The 24776-nt window shown below is 45.5% G+C and overlaps 1 protein-coding gene across 1 annotated transcript in view; it reads right to left on the bottom strand.

Annotated features, from left to right (window-relative positions):
- Nucleotides 1-8175, bottom strand: part of LOC309534185 (opsin-5-like) — a 72298-nt gene extending 64123 nt beyond the window's left edge. Inside the window, exon 1 of the mRNA XM_082226284.1 lies at nt 7817-8175. The gene's annotated coding sequence lies outside the window, so the exon portion shown is untranslated. The remainder of the gene's footprint in view (nt 1-7816) is intronic.
- Nucleotides 8176-24776: the final 16601 nt, after the last annotated feature.

Here is a 24776-nt window from a genome sequence, read left to right on the forward strand (position 1 = left end):
GCTTAACGTACCTTACAGGGTTGTGGTGAAGATATCATGGGAATGAAAAAGGACCATGCACACTGCCCTGAGCTCCTTGGAGGAAAAGGTGGGGTGAAAAGGTATGACATAAATAAAATTCATCCCAGAGCTATGGTGACATTTCCCTTCACTCTCCTCTTTGAAAGGAGTCTGTGATAATATGTGCAACTACAGGCATAGACAAAATTGGCCCTCCAGATGTTTTGGGACTACAACTCCCATCATCCCTGATCACTGGTCCTCTTAGCTAGGGATGATGGGAGTTGTAGTCCCAAAACATCTGGAGGGCCGAGTTTGCCTATGCCTGAACTAGCACATAGAAGCAACTGGATCACAATGAGGCCACAGGCAGGCAACACTTAATATGAGTGCAATTATTTTCCTAAATACTTCATGCAAATTATGTTTCCCCCCCCCCAGGGGTGTAGCAATAAAATTACTAGCACATTTGCAAAGTTAAGCAGGACTTAGTACGGTTTAAAATTGGATGGGAGGCTGTGTGTTGAGATTTCTGCATTGCAAGGGATTGGGGTGGGCTAGGTTCCTTCCAATTCTATGTAGGGAATTTTTTGCAATAGCTTTGCAAGCCTGGCCAAGTCCCCTTATGTCAATTTGGGGGAGGGGAAGAGTTAAAAGATAACAGTTTGTCTAAAACCACCTTCTGAAATAAACATATAATGCACATACAAGGGCATGACTTGCCACTCAGAGCAAGGGGAGGGCAAACTTGGCATAACTACAGCCCTCCATTTTGAAATGAATTGATTAATACATGTTGCTTTTTTAAAGACATAATTTTCTTGTTTGGTAGGCCTGCCCAGAGACAGAGGGCTGTAGCCAATGTTCACCCTACTCAGAGTAGACCCACTGAAGTTAATGGACATGACTCACTTAGGTCCTTTCGTTTCAACAGTTCTACTCTGAGTAGCACTGACATTTGGAGGAAGCCCATGATTTGGCCATACCTGCTCTTGAGTTTGTTCTAGATGCTTTCATGTTTTTTTAAAGAATGCTTTAAGCAGTTTTAGGTATTTTTTGTTTGTTTGCCTTTTTAATTTGCGGTGTGTGTGTTTGTTTTATCACAGAAGTGTTTGCTGCCCTGGGTTCCTTTCTCATTTGTCTGTGGACCGCTTCGCTTCAAAAGATAGCCAGGGTGTTAGAGCAAATTGAACTGGACTTATGTTCAAATCTCCAGTTATGGACTTGGGAGGAATACACACTTGCTCAGTCTAGCCTAACTCACAGGGCTGTTGTGAGGACAAAATGGTGGTTGTGTGTGTGTGTGGGGGGGGTGAATTAGAGGTGCTGGCTCCTTGGAGGAAGGGTGGATACAAATGCCATGCAGAAGCTATCTCTCCATGCTCTGGTAGCTGCTACACCATGGGGCCTGCTCACCAATTTGAGGAGCAACTCAGTCTCTGGGCCGTCTTCCTACTGCTCTCATCAGTTCTAAGCTTTTAATGGCATTTTCTTGCCCACCACTGCAATAAGACCTTCTGTGCAGCGTGCCAGCTCATTACAGAGACAGTATGCAGTACTGCTCCTCATGCCAATGCTTCAGTATCAGGGGTGCCTTTTGCAAATGTAAAATGCATACTGTACATTTGGAAGCTTGCAAGCACACACACACACATACACCTTTAATGCCCTAAGCCTCCAAGGGTAAACTCATTTTGACCTTTCTTCCCTAGCGTGAAACTGTTCCCATTTTAAGCAAAAAAATAAAACTGCTTATCCACGGACTCTGTAGATGTACAAATCTGCTGCTGGGTTTGATTTAAGCTCCATTGCTCAAGCCGGTTGCAGGAAAAGATACAGATACACATCTTACCCACTTTAAAAAAAGTTTAAATGTGTCTTTTTAAAAAACAATTACTATTTTTTGAAGTTTTTCAAGAAGCCGCAACTGCAGCTGCTATGCTGGAGAGGATATGTCTTCTGGGTTTTTATTTGACTCTCCAAACCTGCATCTTGGAATTCAACACAGACAAGGTACAGAGCACCATGAACTTTGAGATACCATTCTGTGAAATTGCTGGATTCTGCCTTTTCAGCCAAGCTGTCTCTGAACTTAAATTTGCACAATTTTTTACCCCAAGTTTGGATTTCAACCAGCAAGATGTGAGTTCTGAAGAACGCCATTCAGCTTTGAAACATGGCAGATTTTCATCTTAGCTTCTGCTGCTTTGAATGTCTAGTATTTCTGAAGGGGGGGTGGGGGGAAAGGGTGTCACTGATAAATATGAAGTTCTATATTTAATGGAGAGTGATAGAATGCCCTTAGGCAGGGGAAAGAGGCCATAGTTCAGTGGGAGAGCACGGCTCTCGCATGCAAAACAGCCTACATCCAATTCCCAGCTTCTTTAGCAAGGCTAGGAAAGACCCTTGCGTGAGACCTGTATAGAAAGTCACTGCCAGCCCAAATGGACCAGAGGTCTCATTCAGTAAGAGGCAGGTTCATATGCTCATAAGAAGAGGGGATCTGCACTATGTGTCGACATAACGACAAGCAATTTCTACGTCAATCACTTCTTCTCAAGTGAATCCACCTGCTCAGCTAATGACAGCTATTCTCTAGAGTGCTTTCTCCCATCAATAAAGTCCGTCTACAATAGACCCACAGCACTAAACAACCTGAACACAAACGTAATGGCTATACGTGCATATTCCACCCACAAAAGAAGAATGCTTCGCTCACAAAAATATAAGCTGTATGGTAGATCTTGCTGTAAAGAGGTCACCCGAGTTCTAGGAAGGAAGAATAGTGTGGGAAGAAAATGCTAGGTCTGGAAGCTTTCGTCAGCTGATTCCAATCAGCATCACATTTTTAATATATTTTTCCTCCTCCCAACAGCTCGGGGAGGCTTACATTTTACTCTCACAACAATCCAGTGAAGCTGAGGCTATCTGACCAGTCCAAGGTCACATAGTGAGCTTCGTAGCTGGCCAAGAATTTGAACCCAGCTCTCCTCAGTCAAAACCCAGCACTCTATAACCACTGCCCTATGCTACATTCACCAGATTAATTGGGGGGAACAAATTTCATTCAGTGAGGCAAAATGCTACTCGGATTAAAAATTCACAAGTTCTGGGGTGGGGTGGGGACGACTGTTGGGTGATGGCAAAATGAAAAGGGAATGAAAAGGTAATATTTAGAAGTTTCCCTTCTAGCAAAGAGTGGTAACTTCTCATTAAAATTGCAGGTATCTCAGACAATTTGAACTATATTGAGCTATACTGAAGGTTCAGGGCAGGGATGGGGAATTTCACTTCCCATCATCGCTGACCATTAGGCATGCTGGCTGAGGCTGATAGGAACTGGGAGTCCAACAACAGGGCCCCTAGCCCTGATTTAAGGATATGCCAACTGAATGAAATGTAAACCAGTTGATGAATTGATTGATCATTTGAAAGACAGAAGAATAAGCAATCCTTTTATCAGTTTCCATCCCTAGAAAACACAGGAATAGCCCAAATCTGAGGCGTCATAACACCAGCACAAACAAACTGACAGAAAGGTCCAATGATTCTGAACTTTGGGTCTAGGTCTGACTTGGATGTAGCAGATAATGAACAAGGAATGGGCCTGTTTTGAAAGAAACATTGGATTTATGCCTCCCTCAAAACTTATCATGGATCATGACCTCCCCCCCCCCAATGCAGTCAGATGTCCTAGAGTAAGACCTGCATTGGACAAGGGTGTGGATTGAATGATCTCAAGGATCTTTTCCAGTTCTATGATTCCACGATCACTATTCCTACTGTAACTCCCACTGGAGTAACTTGTTCATTCTCATTCTCTCTCTCAGAATACAACATATTTCCCCTCTGAACACTGATTATGTATTGGGGTATAGTAGCAAACTCTTATGCCCACAGTGCAAAACCTGAAGATTTTGCTGGCATATCCCTGCAGAACCATATGTAGATTTTTCCCATCCTGCCATGACGTTTTCAATATATATTACTCCAAATCATTGCGTCAGAACTGGCCCTGAGTATGCCTCTTCTGTGTCTCTGTCGCATGAGGAAATAAAGAACAGAGCGGGGTGGAGGGCAAGAGTTTCTGTGACACGCAGCCTTTGCTCTTGCAAAGAAAAAAGAAAAAAGGAAGTGTCTGTCTGAGGAACGTACGTGTGCACACAAAGGCATATCTGTGTACCCCGAAATCGCACACACATGCCACCCACTCAGTCTTTGCTCTGAGATTTCTCCCACTTATAGCTCCTTCTCTGAGGGGGTGTATCGAACATAATAGCAATGTTATGAAGGGTCTTTCTGATACACAGTCACAGCAGGGAGGATTTGCAACTCAAAAGTGGAGAACATCCTTTGCATGCAGAAGGTCAGTCCTCAGCATCGCCAGGTAAGCCTGGGAAACTCTGGAGGCTCCCTGTCTGTCACTGTAGACAATATTGCACTTGATGGACTAACAGCCTGGCTTAGTATACCAGACGGCTTCCTATGTACCTTCCCAGGGGAGACCTTTTTTCCATCTCCATTTCTTGCCTTTGGGCTAAGATTTCCTAGTCTTATGCATTCCCCCACCCCTTCTCCCACACACAGCTCCAGTGGCAGGGGGGAGGTTGTTCTCGTGCAGAAACACAACCCTCTCAATGTGTTTCCCTCTCGATTCCTAGGCAGAAGGGCTTAGGAGAAGACTTGTGGGTCACAGACTCTCATATGGGTTTCAGAGACATACCGGTCACAGCCAAACTGTACAGTTAAAGTACACCCCCTACCAAAGAATCCTGGGAAATGTAGTTTTTAAGCTAGCATCTCCAGCACTCTTGGTGAACAACAGGATGCTTGGGGTGGGGAGAGATGTGCTTTGAATGTATGGTGCGGTTGTGACCAGTCACAAGAGCTGTTGTCTCTCTCTCATGCATACACAGGAAGTGTATTCCTGAGGTCCAGTTTGGTGCGATGGAGAGAGCAGGGATGTAACCTGTGGCCACCCAGATGTTGCTGTACTGCAACTCTCAGCACCCCTGATTATCCCGGGCTGGGGTTGATAAGGGTTTGAGTCCAACAACATCCGGAGGATCACAGGTTAGCCACTCCTGGGTTAGAGTATTGGACTAGGACAACAGAGACTCGGGTTCAATTCCCCATGCAGCCATGAAGCTCATTGGGTGTTCCTGGACCAGTCAGTATTTCTCAGCTTAAGCTACCTCACAAGGTGGTTGTGGGGATAAAACAGAGGTGAGAGAATCAGGTGCTCCACCTTGAACTTCTTAAAGGAAAGATTGGGAGGAATGCCTATATAAATGCTTCCGAAGAGAAAAGATCTCTCTCACCACACACTCTGGCCTTGGAGATGTCTTTCCACCTTTGTAAAAGGCTGATAGAACATACTCTGTTGTTGGACTGAGGGTCATACTAAGGTCCCAATTCTGGCTGGGTCTCGCACACATACAGCTCATGTTGGTGCATAGCTTCTGAGCTGAGATGGTACAAAGAAATGAATACACACCTCCCGTTGGAGAAAATCTAACCTTTACGCTTGGCACTAAGGACAACATTATTTGCTCTGGTGTGTTTGTGTATGGGCATATATTTGAGAGAGGGAGGAGCCCTTACACACACACACACACACACACACACACACACACACACACACCCCTTCTTCTCCTTGCCTGCTTATTTTGGAAGGAATACTGTATCATGCAAATCCTTTTCTAAAGAAATCTCTCGCAGGCTTTGGAAGAAAGCCTGTACACACACAGCCATGATCTCTGAGCAGGAATCACACAACACCTACTGTTTGGTATTCCCTCTCCTCCAGCTCACAAATGCATACAAGAATTTCAGATTGAGTGTTTGCACATTACAGGAGTGTACCTGTGCACACAAAGAGTTTAGCTGCACACTTGTAGAGTTATTCACCTATAACATCCAATGAATGTGCAATCTGGGTGTGTGGTTTTTTTTTTGCGGGGGGGAGGGCCATAGCTCAGCCAGGGATCTCCTGCTTTGCATGCAGAAGGCCCCCATGTAAATCCCTGGGGCATTTCCAGTCAGGGCTGGGAGAGACTGAGACCCTGGGGAGCTGCTGCTGGTGTCGCAGACAACCCCGTGCTTCAAAGACCAACATCAGGCACAGAAGCTGGCCACTTCCTTTGTTCCAATGTGCACCTGAGCTGTACAAATCAACAAGTGTGCACTTTCAAACAAACCCGTGTACCTGCAGCTTGTACCTGTGTTCAGTGCAACATGTGAACATGTCTACAGTCCGAGATGTGTTCCTTCACAGGACAGAAAAGTTATATGCATACTCCTCCAGCACAGTTTAGCTTTCAGCTTCTGCTTTTAAAATAGTGAGGTGAAAAGCATAGTCCTTGGATGGAGGGTAGTACTTATTTTTATGTATCTATTTATTGTATTACATTTACAGCCTGTGGTTTCTCCAAAGAGCTCAAGGTAGCGCACGTGGCGTTTCCCTCTACCCCTTGTGAGGGGGGTTAGGCTGAGAGTTCCTGATTGGCCCAAAGTCACCCAGTGAGGTTCCTTCATGGCTGTGCAGGGATCTGAACCTGGGTTTCCTGAGCCATAGTCCCAACACACTAACCATTACACCACGCTGGCTTTCGATATCATATCCCTTGGCTGGTGATGCTGCATTGCACACAGCCACTACCGTCCAGAGTATTAGCCCACCTGCTTCTATGATGTGTCTAGAAAGAGCCCCAACTCACACAAATCTTCTAACTGGGGGGGGGGGCAGAGGAATCTCTAGCACAGCACCTGCTCTGCAAATTGTCTCCCTCTTTCTTCTCTCTCTCTCTCTTTCTCTCTCTCTCTCACACAATTGTAATGTAATGATCTTCACAGAATCACAGAGTTGGAAGGGACCAGGAGGGTCATCGAGTCCAGCCCCCTGCAATGTAGGAATATTTTCCCCAATGTGCGGCTCAAACCTGCAACCCTGAGATTATGTGGCTCCTGCTTTACCAACTGAGCCATCCTCAGTTGTTGTGAAGTTGTCACACACACAAACACACAATCCCTGATTAAACTGAGTCATTCATTCATCTAGCTCAGTATTGCACTACTCTGACTGGCAGTTGCTCTCCCGAGTTTCAGGCAGCGGACATTCGCAGCCCTACCTGGAGATGCCAGGGACAGAACCTGGAACCTTCTGCATGCTCTGCTACTGAGCTATGGCTCTTCCATAGCTGTGGATAGAGCCCTTAGTCTTGAGGACTAGTTACCATACCTACTCTGGAGGTAGTGGTGGATTTAAAAAGAAAAAAGTATTGGGGGCAGTTGCAAACACGCAATCTCTGCTCTGCCAGGGTGTTTCTGTCCTACTTGCCGCCTATCCCAGTACACAGTCTCTCTCTCCCCCCCCCCATGTAATATCCAAACAGTGCGGTGGAACATTACCCGAAGTAATTGCCCCTTCATACCCAGCATTTATTAATCCGGATGAGAAGCTACTACTCATCCTGCCTCTGTATGGCGGGCCATCCCTGCGGATCGGAAATCACTCTTTCCCACCCTCAACATGCATTGAAGCGGGTTGCAAAGAAGAAGACGACCCCCCCCCCCCATGACTCCATCAGAGCGAATAACCCAGGAAGTAACTCGGGGCAAGTGATTTGCAATACGACAGCGCTGCCGAGTCTCTCTCCCCGCCGCCCCCTTGCGCTTTCGTGTGGACTGGAGGTCAAGGCACCCCTCTACCCGCGCGTGTCAGGAGCCCGTGGGCGTCCGCACGACTTTGCCTCGACTTCCCTTTCCCCACCCTCCCAAGCTCAGGCAGTACCGGGCGAGCCCCGTTTCCCCTTACCTTCTCCGCGCGGAGAGGCGTGCAGCGTGTGGGCAGGGGGACTCCCGGGCGCTTCCTCCTTCAGCTGGGCTCCGTCCTGTGCACCGGCAAACTTTGGAGAGCTGCCGCGGAGCCCATGGCAGCGCCCTCCTGCCGCCGCCCTCCCTTACCCCGCGGCTGGGCAAGGAGAGCGCGGAGAGGCGCGCTCAGGGGCTGTTCAGCACCAACAGGGGGCGGACAGCGCTCCTCGACAGCGCGCTCGCACCTTGCTGGCTAGCAGGGCAAGGTTAGCTGGCTGGCTGGCTGGCTGCTGCTGCTGCCGCCACCACTGCGGCGCCGGACTGTGTGTCTGATGTAGGAGCGGAGTCGCACGCAGCCCTTCCTCTGCCTGCCACCCACGGAGAGCCGCGGGTGAGTGCCGGGACCACGAGGGGGAGGGACAAGGCGCAGAGGGTGGGGGAGAGGGTGGGGGAGAAGGAGGGCCGGCCCGCCACGGGGGTGGGGGCAGGCGGGGTGGGATGGGGAGAAGAGAGGGGGGACAGCTGGGACGTGCAGCGCTTGGGAAACATCTCCATTACAAGCACCAAGAACCTCAATGCCATCACTTGTAGGTTTAATGAGAGAAAGGATTCTTTTTGAAAAATTGCACTCCTCATGTGTTGATTGGCTTCCTAATACCAGGAGATCTGGGCTATCGACACTGTTTCTTGCTCAGTCAGTAGTTCCCTGCCCGCTACCCTGTGCTCATACAATCATCTCAACAAATACCACCAATCTGTGAAAGGTTATAAAGCTGTGCCAAGCCAACATATGTGCACCTAAGATTGCTGGCTGTCATTTTTGCAGCTCATTGCCATTTGCCCCCATCTTACGACTGTCTCCTTTATGTAACTGAAGAAGTGGCTTTGAGTCCATGGGAGCTTCTGCCACAATAAATGGGTTGGTCTTAAAAGGTGCCAAGGCACTCTGTCGTTCTCTTTGCTGCAAGAGGCCAAAACTCTGTGGCTGTCGGAACTTTGAGTTACTCGAATGAAGATGGATGCGGATTGAATCATTAATTGGCTAAAGAGCCGCACAATTAATCCATCGTAATTGTGTGACTTTTTAGCAGGGGTTTGGTTTTTTCCATAAATTAACCTGCATAGGCCAGTCACTATCTTTCAGCTTAACCTGCCCCACAGAGTTGTTGTGAGGATAAAATGGGGGGGGGGGAGGAGATAACACACACTTCCAAGTTCCTAGAAGGAAAGGCTGGGATGACCATGTAATCAACAAATCAAATTTAATCCAGAGCAACAGTTTAGCAAAGGTCTATTTCCCTTCAAAGGTCTATTTCCCTTCAAAGGTCTATTTCCCTTCAAAGGTCTATTTCCCTTCCCTTCCCTTTCCCTGTTTGAAAAGAGTCTGTGAGCATATGGGCAGCTGGCATGCAACTGGATTGACAATATCATGATGGGGCATAGGCAAGCAGTGTTTAGTGGGTGCAGTGATTCTCCTAAAAGCAAGAAATACTTCACACAAATTATGTAGGGGGTTTTTTGCAACAGCTTTGCAAAGCTGGCCAATTCCCTGTGGTGCAGATTTTGAGGAGGAAAAGGGTTAAAAGCAAATATATTTTAAACCACCGAGATGAACATTGAAGGCACATACAGTGGTGCTATCAGGGCATGGCTTGGGATCCCACACAGCAGAACAAGCTTTTGATCAATTAACTAATCAACTGACTCTTTATCCATTGTAATGCAAGCAACTCATAGTTATGGAGAAAGAACAGATTTTTAGATGTGAGGCATTGTCAATCTCCCCTGGCAATACTGGAAGCACTTTTTGTGAGTACTTGTATTAGAAATGATTTTTGGGTAAGGATAGCAGAGCCAGTGGTCTTCCAGATATTCCTAGATGACAGCTCCCATCATCCCTGATCATTGGTGATGCTGACTGCATGTGAAGAGACTTGCGAGTCCGTCAACATTTGCAGCCTGCTGGATTTTGGACACCCTGAACCCTTTTAAATCCATCCAGTGATGGCTGGTGTGCTTTGGGGCATGAAGAGCATAAGGCAGGGAGAGGCACAGTGGGTGACAGGCACAGCCAACTAACTGGGGTTCCCCTCCTCTCTTCCCAGCTAAGTTCTAAAAGGGGTGACACAGAGACTAAAAAGAAGTATTAAGTAAGTGGCAGGCAGGTGGGGGGGGTGGCTAAGAGCAGGCTGGGGCTGGTGGGCCAATCCCCCCATAGCTCAAATGGACCAGCCTCAACTGTACAAGTCTACCTCTGAATTACTAAACATCAGGGATGCTAACAGAAAATTAATTAGGTGGCCAACATATTAACAATGTGTTTATTGGTCAGAGGCAACCAGTTATAAGGAACATTAAGGCTAAAAGATAAGCAATCAATTAATTTTTTCCAGTTTTACTACCGAGATCTGTTGCCAGTTCCCCCCAGAGATGCTTCTGCAGAGCCTAGTCTACCTTCTGCCATGAAGCATACGCAGAGTACCATTTCCTTACCAATGAATAAGCACAGCTATGAGCTCCCACAGATCTGGGCTTAGGGATAGCGGCGGGGAGGGGGGTTTTACAGAGCAAGCTTTTCAAGCAGCTCCAAGATTGCTCATTTAAGATATAATAAAGCTTTCCCAATTCTCTATTTCACTTTCTGACTTGGGGTTGGGGAGAGTCACATGTCTCGTACTTCTGCACCATGTAGAATGCTCTTATCATCTAATTAGGGTCAGTGCGGTAGGTCAGGCTGAGAGGCAGTGACTGGCCTGAGGTCAGTGAGCTTCGCAGCTGACTGGGGGGGTTGAGACCTTGCCTCCCATGTCCTAGCCTGAGACTCTAACCACTACATCGCACTGCCTTAGGAGTCCTCGTTTAAAAGGAAGAAGTTTAACAGGCAGTTCTACATGAACTCAATATTCCACACCAGTAGATGGTCCCCCTACCATTACTTTTGTATAAGCTTTCTCGGTGATTTTTATGCTGCTCCTAATTGTACTTCGGCATTAACTTCAGCAGCACTGCTCCATTTTCCCTCTGAACCCGACGCGCTGAGAAAACAAAATTGGCTTCAACGGGCAGCTGAGATGGTTTCATGCTACTGTGATGAGGTGCTAGTTGCAGCCGTCGTTGGGATTTCCTCTGCCACTGTCACAGCTTATGACTTTATGGATTGTTGGCTTTCTCTGTTTTATGCTGCTTAAATTTTAGTGTGCCGATTTGTAAAAATGCTTTACTGCTTAATAGCAACAGGGAGCCTCGGGCATGTGGAGCAAACATGGCCCCCTAGGCCTCTCTTATCTGGCCCCCAGGACTCTCTCCAGGCCACCAGTGCTTTTGCCTGGCTACAAAGTGCTTCTTGCTTGCCTGGACAGAGGCTAGAGAGGGGCGTCTTAGTGTGTGCAGGAACCTGTCTACTGCACAAAGGTAAAATTCACATGTAATGCACGGCCCACTTTTGCCTCTGGTGTGCGGCCCCCAGGAGGTTCCCCAGAAAAGACTGTGGCCCTTGGGATGTTCCCAGCCCCTGCTGAATAGGGATGTTGTGAACTACCTTAAGACTCCCCACCCCACCCCGGAAAGGTGGAGTATAAATTGATCAACCGATTCATTAATAAATGTAGCTATCCCATACTTCTTTGCCACGAATAAACAGGTGTATGGAAGATGCTGCTGGTCTGAGCACTCTCCACAAAATAGGAATAACGGCTTGGATCCAGGGATATCTTGCATGAGTGGAAAGGCGCTTGCAGTTCTGCCAGGTTGATTGGCACCCCCCAAATCTGCTCCGGGAGGGGTTGCAGGAAAGAAACGAAGGTGAAGTCCTGCTGTGCAGGTGGTACTCTTTGCAGGGATGTCATGACCAGGGATTCCATAATCACCCATGCTATGCATCTCTGAATCAACTTGTGGGGCTTTGGGGGCCAGGCTAGGTATGACAATAATTGCGCCACTTGCAATTGTGCTGGATTTTCTTTCATTTTCTTTCTTTTTTATTGTTAGTAGCAGCCATATGTTAGCATGGGGGTGGGGGAAGCACCTGAAATGGGAATGCAGCTGGAGCAGAGAGTCTATTTTCCTCTCCCTCCCCAACTGCGGTCCCAATCCACCTATTTCTTATCAAACAAATGAATCATCCATATTTCAGCCCGGACACTGAGGTCCAGTGCCGAGGGCCTTCTTGTGGTTCCCTCACTGGGAGAAGTGAGGTTACAGGAAACCAGGCAGAGGGTCTTCTCGAGAGTGGCACCCGCCCTGTGGAATGCCCTCCCATCAGATGTCAAGGAAATAAACAACTATCTGACTTTTAGAAGACATCTGAAGGCTGCCCTGTTTAGGGAAGTTTTTAATGTTTGAAGTTTTATTCTGTTTTTAGTCCTCTGTTGGGAGCCGCCCAGAGTGGCTGGGGAAACCCAGCCAGATGGGCAAGGTATAATTAATAAAGTTATCATCATGATCAACAACAACATCATATCTAGTCTGACCTGTAGGATATCAAAATGCAAACAAAATTTTTATTTATTTACTTTCTTCATAAAATGTATATGCCACTTGCCTGTAGTTTGCAAAAAGAGAAAAATAATAAAACTATCAGTAAAAACTGTTAGAACAGCAATTTAAAACATTTAAGTACTGTAATAATTTAAATCAGCAATAAACTAAGCACAGATTACAACACTTGTACACATTCTACATAAGGAAATAAAATAAAGACCAGTAATCAAACAAGGTATTAAGCTTGTGGCAGCATACACACAAACACACACCTTAAAGCCTTTAAGCAGTTTACAAGAAATATCAAAATTATTATTATTATTATTATTATGTTGTTGTTGTTGTTGTTGTTGTTGTTGTTGTTGTTCTTGTTGTTAATTAAATTTATATGCTGCCTTTCATCTGAGGATCACAAGACATTTTGCAATATAAAAACACAACAATACTTAATATAGTTAGTAGCAAACAAACACAATAATATTAGTATTATTTATCATATTTCTATAATTACCAATAAAGACCAAAAAAATATGTAGTAAAAAGATTATGGAAATAGTTAACATTAACAGTAGACTAAAAAGAGCTGAAAATACATCACTGTCTATAATTCTGGATAGCCCTGCCTAAACAAAAATGTTTTAAGCAGGCAATGAAAAGAGTACAGAGTAGTCACTTGCCTGGTGTCAATCAGCAGAGAGTTCCAAAGTTTAGGTGCTGTCACAGCAATAGGCCTGTTTCCCCCACCCCAAGTGTAGATCGAGTATTATGCAGCACCTGTAAGAGCGCCAGTTCCACAGACCAAAGTGTTTGAGTGGGGCAAGTAAACTGGGCCCAAGATGTTGAGGGATTTCCAATAGCAACACCTTGAACTTGGCTCTGTAACAAGTGGGCCACCAGTGCAGATGTCTGTAGAATTGCAGTACTAGCTTTCTGGGTCAAGTGCAAGGGAAGCCCCCATAGAATGCATTGCAGTAATCTGGTCTTGAGATCGCCGTTGCCTGAACTACTGTGGTTAAGCTCTCCTGGTCTAGACAGACAGACGGACGGATGGACAGACAGACAGACCCTTTTTGCTATGGAGGCAAGGAGCTATGGCTAATGCACATATTTCAGGTATTATTCGCACTCATGTAAAGGGAAATGCCACCTTAACCTTTCAACTAAATAGCCACATTTGTTAAGGGCTTTCCATGCAACTCCCTCAGATGTTGATGAACTGCAACTCCAACCATCCCTGATGCTTGATCACGCTGACCTTGCGCCTGATGGGATTTGGAGTCCCAGAATATCTGGAGATCTACAGGTTCCCCATCCCTGATGGAAACTGCTTCCTCTGTTGCAGGCTGCAGGGCCTTGCACTCTGTTTCTGTAAAATGAATGTCAGATAGGAAAAGAAGGAATAATAAAACATTCATGATGGGAATGCAGTTACCTCTTTTTTGCTGGTCCCTCTCCTGCAGGGAGACAGGCTATGTGAGGAGCGTTAGTGATGGGCTGTTCTCAGACAATGCAGAAGGCCATTGCAAGTCTCCACTGAAATCTGGCCCTGTTTGTGTTTATTAAATCAAATCAGTCGTTGGCTCTGCCTGGCTTGGCAAGTCTCTAGTCACGACAGTCACTTATGCATCTATTGTTCATTCCCCACACATGAAAATGTTTTATTTGGCTGCCAGCGAAATGTAAGAAGACTGGCTTACACACACAGAGAGAGAGAGAGAGAGAGAGAGAGAGAGAGAGAGAGATATGTTGACTTTTTTGAAAAAGCTACTTGCAGTTTAAATAGGCATGGATATGTATGGCATCTGCTAAAGTAAACCAAGGGAAGACATGCTGTGCAATCTTATACATGTGTGCTCAGAAGTAAGCTTCCATGTATTCACTGTTGGCATTGCCTGTGGGAAAGAAAGTTCTGCCATGACTCCCAGGTCTAATGCTCTGTTAAGGGTTTGTGTCTACCAGCTTTCAGAAGCAGATTCAGGTCATCTTGTTTGTTGCTGTCTGTAAATGGCAGAGAGGTAGGGCCTCAGTTGCCTTACAGGCTTTTAAGGGCTTCTTTGAGTTCCTAAGAAAACACAAGGATTAAGCATTGCGTTTTGGCTATAAGTCATGGGATGAATAATACCCCTTTCACAGAAAACAATTGCAGCCTGTTGGAAATGTTACAAAGACAATAGACAATGGGGCAACGGGGCAGATTAAGTTGCAGTTTCGCACCACACCTCCAGTAATGTAAACTGCCAGCTGCTGTCAAGCAGAAAAATCTAAAACAGAAGACTCACCAAGCAGGTTCCAGATAGTTCCTCTTCCAGATAGGAACACACATAGCTCCATACCCTCTCAATGCAAACATTATATTAATCCTTTAGACTACATACTGTGCTTTCCACACACCTGAGAATGAGTTTGGTCTGAATAGACTCCATTACTTTCCCCTTACATAAGGACATGGAGTGTATGGGATTTTAGGGGAGGGGTAGTTTGTCTACCTTTGGTTCCCCTGCCCTCCTTTCACTCAGCTCTCACCTGTGGCTCCTAGAAGCTGTCAGCATGAGACAGAGGCCACACCCCAGGAACAGCCTCTACAATGGGTCTCAAGCCCTCCATGAAACTTCCCCTGCATGTGAAGACAGGCCCCGGCAGATTAAGCAGGTCATGACCAATAGTGGGTCCCACGGGCAAGAAGGAAGTTTCTGCACGTGCTGTAGAGCAAAGTTTTCCAAACTTGAGTCTCTAGCTGTTTTTGGACTACAACTCACACCATCCCTAGCTAGCAGGACCAGTGGTCTGGGATGATGGGAATTGCAGTCCCAAAACAGCTGGAGACCCCAGTTTGGGAAACCCAACCTGTAGAGGGAAGTGAGGGGCAGATGGGGCTTGTCAACCTGCTGATACATTAGCACTGCATCAAGCTTCCTGCTACGTTGCCCTTCCCAGGAAGCAACAGTGATCCACCAGCCTGGAAGCTAGAGTAGCAGCAGCAAGCCCCTGTATTTTTCATGGTGGCAAAGTACCTGGCATTCCGTTGGCATAGCAGCACTTCTGCCCAATCTTACAGCCCATCACCCAATACAAAATGCAAAAGGGGTTGCAAGAGGCAGAGATTACTGCAGCATTGAAATTTTACAATTTGATCCCTTTCATGAGTGTGTGTTTAATTTGGTACCAGACAGAAGAAACTGTTTTCTTCTAATTGAACTTGTTCTTCCAATGTATTTTAGAAGCGAACCATTAATCATGGCATGTGTTCTTTTCCTGCCATGTAATAGAGATACTTGTGGATGTTTAATGTGGGCAAAACTCAGGGCATTTCTGAGCAGCCCAGTTCTGTGAGTTTCCCATTTATTGTGCACAGTCAGCATACCTTCCCTCCAGATTAAGCTTTTGTAGCAGGGATATTGCAATTTCCAAGGGCTCAGTCGGTAATATTTTATATCAGGGAAAATGCAATTCTTCTCCTGGACAGCAGGTTCACGTATCAGAAGAACCTACGGAATTTCATTGTTGGTTCTGTGGCGATGCCCTGGAGGGGCTGGTTGGATTAGGACAATGGATGGGAGAAGCTTAAAGAGTTGGAGCTTGACAGTCCCATGGCGGGATCCAGTAGATTGGGACGGTAAGTCTGAAAAGGATGCAGTGGGTGGTGAATCAGATCCCAAGGAGGGACCTAGTCACTGTGCGAGTCCAAATCCACTCCACCTTCTTCATCACCAGATATCCCCCCCCCACCAGCACCTGCTACAGAAGAGACTTCAGGTACCAGGACTGGTTCTGAGGGTAGAAACTGCAACCTGTGTTAGAATTCTTCATTCAGCAAGAAATTATATGTTGGATCCAGATTTCATTCCCACCAGCAAGAGCATCTCCTGTGTGGAGTCCTGCTCAGCAGGTATTGCCACTGGAAGAGAAGGCAAATTCTCTCCTTACAGTCCCCAGAATGACCTCCCACAGTGCTCTGGACAACGAAATCTCTCCACCAGACTATTGATATATTTATGTATTTACACAAATATCCCACCTTGCTCCTCTCATGTAACCCAGGGCAGCATACAATGCTTTCACCAATCTGATACTGTAAAAGTGTGGCCATTTAACATACATTTGAGCTCCAGTCATCACTGACTGTAATCTTTTGCATGTCCTTGCCACTCAGCTCCCACCTTTTCTCCTTTATCTACCTGTCAACAAAGATTTCAGTTCATGCAAATGAAGAAGTCTATGGAAGTCGATGCCATAATAAATGGGTCAGTCTTTAAGGTTGCTGCAAGACACTTTGTTGTCTTTGGTTATTGTTATTTTTAACTTTTTGTTTGGTTTTATATTTTGTCTGGTGCTTCGATGAACTCGTTTTTTGGGGGGGAAGAAACACAATATACATTTTTTGTATAAGAAGAATTTATTTTGGAAAAATGATGAGCCAAGCAATAAGGAATGAAAAAGTGGAGCCCCTTTAGGCAATTACCAGCTAGCACACTAGAGACACCATGAAAGAAAATGTATTCTGTAGTTCTGACTTCCAGGAGCTAAAGGTGCACACGATTCCAGTGTCTCTGGTGTCTTTGTGAGTGTAGACCTATGCAACGCTGAGGAAGATCAGCTGAGAGGGCAGTCGATACCTCTCCTTAAGCATTTTTCTTTCAGAGGATCAAAAGGAAGATGGGAATTCTGAATGGCTTCACCTTTCCCATCCCTTAGAGAAAAGGTGCATCGATTTTAATTTTGTTTGCACCCACTGGTATCCTCCTCTGATGAAATAGCTGGCTTCTCCCTAACCTTTAATACAAACTGGGGCAGTGCAGTGGGCAAGTCAGTTTGTGGTCAGGTGTGGCTATTTGTGTGGCAGGGTCCTGAACCCTCCCCCATTGTAGAATAAAGACAATTAACACCAGAATCTAGGTTAGGTAAAGGTAAAGGAACCCCTGACCATTAGGTCCAGTCATGGCCGACTCTGGGGTTGTGGCGCTCATCTCGCTTTATTGGCCGAGGGAGCCGGCGTACAGCTTCCGGGTCATGTGGCCAGCATGACTAAGCCGCTTCTGGCGAACCAGAGCTGCACACGGAAATGCAGTTTACCTTCCTGCTGGAGCGGTACCTATTTATCTACTTGTACTGTGTGCTTTCGAACTGCTAGGTTGGCAGGAGCAGGGACTGAGCAACGGGAGCTCACCCCGTTGTGGGGATTCGAACTGCTGACCTTCTGATCGGCAAGCCCTAGGCTCTGTGGTTTAACCCACAGCGCCACCCGCGTCCCAGAATGTAGGTTAATGGGCTGAAAAAAGGCCACAACTTTATTTGTTACAGAATTAGGATAATTAGGATAATTCCCAAGAGTTATAGAGAAGGCCAGTTGATGCACATCTGCCAACCCACTTTTCACGGTGGGGAATGGGCTTTGCTTCCTAGATTCTACCATACGTTGGTTGTGCTTGAAGGGTGCAGAGGGGGGGGTTTGCAACTAGGTGCACAAGGGAAGGGCCTTGGCTAGTGGGAGAGCATCTGCTTTGAATGCAGAAGGTCCCAGGGTCAGTCCTCAGCTTCTCCAGGTAGGGCTGGGAGAGAACCCTGTCTGAAATCCCAAAGAGCAGCTGCCAATCAGTGTATGCAATTCTGGGTTAGATAGATATATGGTCTGACTCAGTATAAGGCAGCTTCCTATGTTCCTATATTCCACTTCAACCTACAAGAGTTGTGCATAAATGGATTTATCAAGGTGGCAAAATATTGTCCTTTATGTAGGGAACAGGTGGGAGACCTTGCTGGACTACATCACTGGTCATGCTGGCAGCATGAAATATTATATTTATATTTGTTTATGTTTATCTTTTCTTTTTAAAAAACCTTAAAACCAGTTCAATAAGCTTCCATTTTCCATTTTCAGGGCAGTTTAACTGTCAATCAGCTCTTCCCAGGGAACTCTGGAAATAGTAGCTCTGGGATTGCAGCTCTGTTAAGCACCCTTAACAGTTCCCAGGATTCCTTGGGGGAAGCCATGACTGTTTGAAGTTGCCTACCTTAGCGGGACCAGTGGTCAGGGATGATGGGAATTGTAGTCCCAAAACAGCTGGAGACTCAAGTTTGGGAAACCCTTGTTTAAAGCAAGGAATGGAAGCAATGTTGGGTAGACAAACTTAGGATAGGCACGTAACACAAAGAAGGATTTTGTATAGTTTTATTCTAATGCTCAGAAACGCAGGTCCTTATGAACCATTGCATGTTTAGCAGTTGTAAGAGCATCATGATTTGTTATGGGGTTTATTATTATTATTATTATGACCTTGGAACTATTAGCAGCAAATAATAGTGTGCGGTAAAGAACCTCCGGCTTTAAAACAATGCTTGGCTGAGTCCTGGAGAACTGCAGAAATGGCACAGATAATTGAATGAATACATTGGAGAGACTGAGTCATTTCAAAGAGCAGGGTTGCCTTTTATTAATTTTATGAGAAATCAATGCAATTTAGACCTTCATTTGTATAGATTGCTTGCAGCAGTTTAATTGCTGTTGCTTTTGTAACTGCGTATGTATTTCAGAGCAGGATCTTACGTATACTTAATAGGGAGATCGCTTGCACATTGCCAAAAAGGAGAACAAAAAGAAAACACAGACTTGCAAAAAAAAAAGGGAAGAAAGTGTGTTGGCGGTGGTGGTATCCTTCTGTCTTGAGAGACAATGGAGTCCGCCTCTAGGGGTGAAGTCAAAAAGTCGAACTGCTGTGTTAGCAGCATTGAAGTGACCTCCCTGGGGCGCAAGCCTGGGCAGCGTATATGGAGGTCCTGGACTGCCCAGATGACAAAACCCTCCTCTTGGCCTCACGGATGTGGTCCAAAGGGAATCAGAGTGATACGTTTGGTACCAGCTTGGCTACAATAGTTGATAGAAGGATGTACAGTGGTACCTTGGGTTACATACGCTTCAGGTTACATACGCTTCAGGTTACAGACTCCGCTAACCCAGAAATAGTGCTTCAGGTTAAGAACTTTGCTTCAGGATGAGAACAGAAAGTGTGCTCCGGCCGCGCAGCAGCAGCGGGAGCCCCATTAGCTAAAGTGTTAAGAACAGTTTCAGGTTAAGAACGGACCTCCGGAACGAATTAAGTACGTAACCTGAGGTACCACTGTATACGAGGCGTCATCTTAGGGACTCCACTCCAGATTTACATAGGTTTACACTGCAGCCTTCTGAAGGCAGAGGAGATTTCGGATCACGGTTTTCCTCCTTCTAGATTGGCTACTTTCTGGGGTTGCTGGGCCCCATCTGCCCCTATGTGTGTCGCGCTAGATAGATGATAGATGATAGATAGATAGATAGATGATAGATAGATAGATAGATAGATAGATAGATAGATAGATAGATAGATGATAGACAGATATAGATGCAAATTTTGAAACAATTTGTTGTTGTTTAGTCGTTTAGTGATGTCCGACTCTTCATGACCCCATGGACCAGAGCACGCCAGGCACTCCTGTCTTCCACTGCCTCCCGCAGTTTGGTCAAACTCATACTGGTAGCTTCAAGAACACTATCCAACCATCTCGTCTTCCGTCGTCCCCTTCTCCTTGTGCCCTCCATCTTTCCCAACACCAGGGTCTTTTCCAGGGAGTCTTCTTTTCTCATGAGGTTGCCAAAGTATTGGAGCCTCAGCTTCACGATCTGTCCTTCCATAGAATCATAGAATCATAGAGTTGGAAGAGACCACAAGGGCCATCGAGTCCAACCCCCTGCCAAGCAGGAAACACCATCAGAGCACTCCTGACATATGGTTGTCAAGCCTCTGCTTAAAGACCTCCAAAGAAGGAGACTCCACCACACTCCTTGGCAGAAAATTCCACGGTCGAACAGCTCTTACTGTCAGGAAGTTCTTCCTAATGTTTAGGTGGAATCTTCTTTCTTGTAGTTTGGATCCATTGCTCCATGTCCGCTTCTCTGGAGCAGCAGAAAACAACCTTTCTCCCTCCTCTATGTGACATCCTTTTATATATTTGAACATGGCTATCATATCACCCCTTAACCTCCTCTTCTCCAGGCTAAACATGCCCAGCTCCCTTAGCCGTTCCTCATAAGGCATCGTTTCCAGGCCTTTGACCATTTTGGTTGCCCTCCTCTGGACACGTTCCAGTTTGTCAGTGTCCAGTGAGCACTCAGGACTGATTTCCTTCAGAATGGATAGGTTTGATCTTCTTGCAGTCCATGGGACTCTCAAGAGTCTCCTCCAGCACCATAATTCAAAAACATCAATTCTTCGACGATCAGCTTCTTTATGGTTTTGAAACAATTAAAACAATTACTTTAATTTAAACTGGAAGAAAATACAACTCACCATACAGTGGTACCTCGGGTTGAGTACCAGACTCTGCAACCCAGTCTCCCTTTTTACAGTTCTTTATATTTACACTGGACTTCAACTGAGAAAACAGAACAAAAAGAGTGTATAATCAGAGAAGCAAGGAACAAGGAGGGTTGGGTCTTTCTTACTTTAGGCCTTGTACATAGCCAGGAGGCAACCAAATATGCAGAGAAACACTTCTTCAGAGATACAGAGCCAATCAGGGCACATCCTGCCTGTGCTCAATCACTAAGCAGCAGCACCCACCTCCCCCCCCCCCCATCTTGGCTAGTTGACTTCAACAGAGTTAACCCTTAGCTACACACAGAATGGTCTCTGCTGCGGCACTTGCAACATGCTCTTCAGGTAGAATACACCTTCAAACAGAGCAGGAGCAGGGAATCTTTTTCAGATCCAGAATTGGCCCACCCACCCTTCACAGGCCATTCTTGACAGCTGGGATGTCAAAAGGGATGGAGGAAAGATTTGATTCAGTTTGCACTTAAAGGTGAACTTACCTAATTTATACTTTCTGAAACAATATGCAAACCAAAGCACAGACACCCCCCTAAATTTGCACTTCTCCAAATTTTGCAATGGTGTTTTCCAGCCAATAAATATCAAAATTCATATACTACAGCAAAGTGTGCCTATAAATGCATATTTGGGGGGGGGCATAATTATTTAATGTATTTATTTTCCAATGTGTATTTTTTATTTATTAAAAAAACCCCTCAAAGCAGTTCACCAAAAGATTAAAACAATTAAATTATCATATGAAGACATATTAGGGGAAATAGGCTTGCAAAAATGTGTATTGGGAAAAATTATGTGTATATTTGGTGAACTTTGCAGTGAAAGGCTAGTGAATTTTCATGAGGACTTTAACAACAACAATAATAACTGTCAGGGGTACAGGGACAGAGGCACAGGGAAGGCAGGAAATGGAGAGCGATGGAGATGAATCCCAGGGTAGTGAGGAAGAGGATAGCGATGACGCAGGGGATTCCATGAGTCTCTCCAGCGAATCAGAGGATTCCCAGAAGGGGGCGCCTGTGGTAAGGGCAAGGGGAGCCCCAGGGGGAAAGTGTCAGGAGCGGGGGGCCAGCAGGGGACCCCAAAGCGGCAGCTGGGAATCAGGGCCAGCCTCCCCACCAGAGCTCAGCGAAGGAGGGGGAGGTTCCAGTGTGTCAGAGGGAGCAGCTCCGGCCACAGAGAAAGGGGAGGGATCAGAGCAGGCCGTTCTCCCGGAAGGGGAGGAGGGCAGTGAGGGGAGTAGCATAACTGTCAAAAGGAAGGTCAGAGTTTGGGCGCGCGCGCCAAGTTCAAATGAGGAGGCGCGTGGAAGAACAGGGAGCCCGGAGGAGGAGGAGCCAGGTCCCAAAGCCCGCAGGAGGGGGGAGGAGCAGTCTACAGACTCCGCTTCAGGAGAAAGCAGGAGGGGAGGAACCCCGGCGGGCAGAAAGACCCTGCGGAAAAGGAAAGAGAGAAAAAGGTGGAGCAGCGTTAGCTTATTAAACTGGTGTAGGGGAGGGACCGATTCAGAGGGGACTTCTAACGTCTAAGAGACGCGGGGCTGCACGCCTCGGTTGTGGAACCATTAATGAACTGCAATAAACATCCTTGTATATAAGAAGAGCTTGGCGTTGGTCTTTTGTGAGCTGAGACCTGAGGCAGCCCTTGACAATAATAATAATTCAAATTGTTATAGAAATGGAAAGAACCAAACCTAAGACAGGAAAAATGAGAAACCAGGAGGAACTGAAACTGACATGTTCATCCATCCCTTCTAGTCAATCACCTGACATCCTATGTTATCAGGTCAGCACAGAAGAACTGAACTGTAATTAGAATTATTTTTTGCTAAGAAAATTATGTGTCTATGGTTACTTTTGTAATTTGTGTGTAATTTGGTATTTGGGTTTTTTTCTTGTTTTTTTCTTGTTGTATAAATAAAAAACTTTTTTAAAAAAGAATATTATAGTGAGGGGGGAAAGTATTTGATCCCCTGCTAAATTTGCCCGTTTGCCCTCTGACGAAGAAATGACCAATCCATAAACCTACCAGTAAAATTATGGACTGGTCATTTCTTCATCAGAGGGCAAACGGGCAAATTTAGCAGGGGATCAAATACTTTCCCCCCCTCAGGAGCCATTCAGGGTGTAACCAAATTTGATACTTTTGATATTGCTCTGTATTTTTAAAGATATGTGAACGAAGGAGGCAGCTTCAGATGGCCTCATGTATCCCATTTTTCTCAACGGCTGGGCTATTTGAATATCTAAATATATGCTGAACTATCTTAGGCTTTTTTATGTCTATTGGGCTTAATAATTGAGCTGTCTTATTGAAGTGTTACTGTATTTTTCCGTGTATAAGACTACCCCCCGCCAAAGGGGTCGTCTTATACTTGGAATGTTGCAATTATCATCATCAACCTTTATTACGGTCCAGAGACCCAACAAATCGTTACAAAGCAATACACAATTCATACAGCCTACTTCCAGGTTAAACAAGCATTTTGTTCAGAATATAGGGCTCATTGGTTCTTACAACCACCAATAATTATTTATTTCTTAATTTTGGGCTCAAAAAAATAGGGGTCATCTTATACATGGAGGCATCTTATACACGGAAAAATACAGTATATTATACTATCTGTTGTGCCAATTATATGTTAGACAAAAATTGCTTCTCTCCCCCCCCCCTCTTCTTCTTCGGCCTTGACTAATGGAAAAACCAATAAATGTTTATATATAGAATATAAGATTATAATATTGGAAAACGTATCCTCATCCTGTTCTAAGCTTTGCCACAGGGGGGATTTTCCTGTATCAAATGAAGCCAATGAAACAGGGCTAATATCAGTACAGCAGAGCTGTTCAGTGTAACTCACGAACGTTGCACTGTCATAATAACCTTTTATCCAGTTTTAGGGCTAGCATATCTCCTGTGCTGTATATTGAGCAAATATATAGACTGGAAGGAGAAGTTGCTGGATTGCAACTTATTACCAAACTTAAAACCATGGAGAGACCTGGTCTGAATAGAGCCGTTGGATTCTTATCTCATTTATACATGATAAAGCTATTTTTAGCTATCTCACCCCTTGCTGTTTCCTGTAAGACCAATTGTAGTCATTAGCAGTCATCAACAGGTTTACTATCAGCCAATCACCCACTCCCACCACCCTTCTGAGTATACCCCTCCCCACCCTTCCACTATATATAAGGGACTGGTGAATTCTGTTTCAGTGTACCTGAAGAAGTGTGCATGCACACCAAAGCTCATACCAATAACAAACTTAGTTGGTCTCTAAGGTGCTACTGGAAGGATTTTTTTTATTTTGTTTTGACTACAGCAGACCAACACGGCTACCTGCCCATATATTGAGCAAAGTTATTCCTAGTTTCCTAGCAGGCAAACGTCATCAGCTGAACTTGCATATTTCCCACCCCCCCAGAATAGAGTTGTGGGCTGAATTCAGCAACGCCAATTGTAAGTGGAAGGAGTCCTTCAGTTAGCGTAAGTGACTTATCCAGTGCAGGCTACTGCTGAGAGAAAGGAGTGAGGCCATTTTCAATTATTCCTAACCTGCAGCGCCCCCTGCAGGCAACCTCCCACAGTGCATTTGGAAATAGGCCTTGGGGAGACAAGGGGAAGACCCTGTTAGCATCAAGGATGTTCACAGAGGGAACATCTGGTGAAACTGGTGGTTGGAAGAATGGATGGCATAAGAATGGATGGCATTAAAAGAGCACTAGACAAATTGATGGAGAATGATTCTATCAATGGATAGGTTCTACCCCTATTTTCGGATGCAGTTTAACTCTGAATACCAGTTACTGGGAATCATGAGGGCTGTTGCTTTCATATTCTGCTTGGGGTTTTCTCATACCATCCAATTAGCTCCTGCTAAAACAGGATACTGGACTCGATGAGTCATTGCCACCTAGCATGGCTCTTCTTTTGTTCATATTTACAGATGTATCTGAGCCACAAAATCCATCTTATAAACACAGGTTCTCCATGAGCCAGTGTCTTCATTCTATCCTACAACCTTTTAAACAGTTAAGTCTAAAGGTAAGGTGACCGTTAGTCACCTTATTGTGTTCTCTCCCTCCCTCTCCTGAAATCTCTCTCTTTGTCTTGCATCTCTCT

This window comes from Podarcis vaucheri (genome assembly GCF_965113315.1).
Source record: "Podarcis vaucheri genome assembly, chromosome: 6".
NCBI classification, from domain to species: Eukaryota; Metazoa; Chordata; class Lepidosauria; order Squamata; family Lacertidae; genus Podarcis; species Podarcis vaucheri.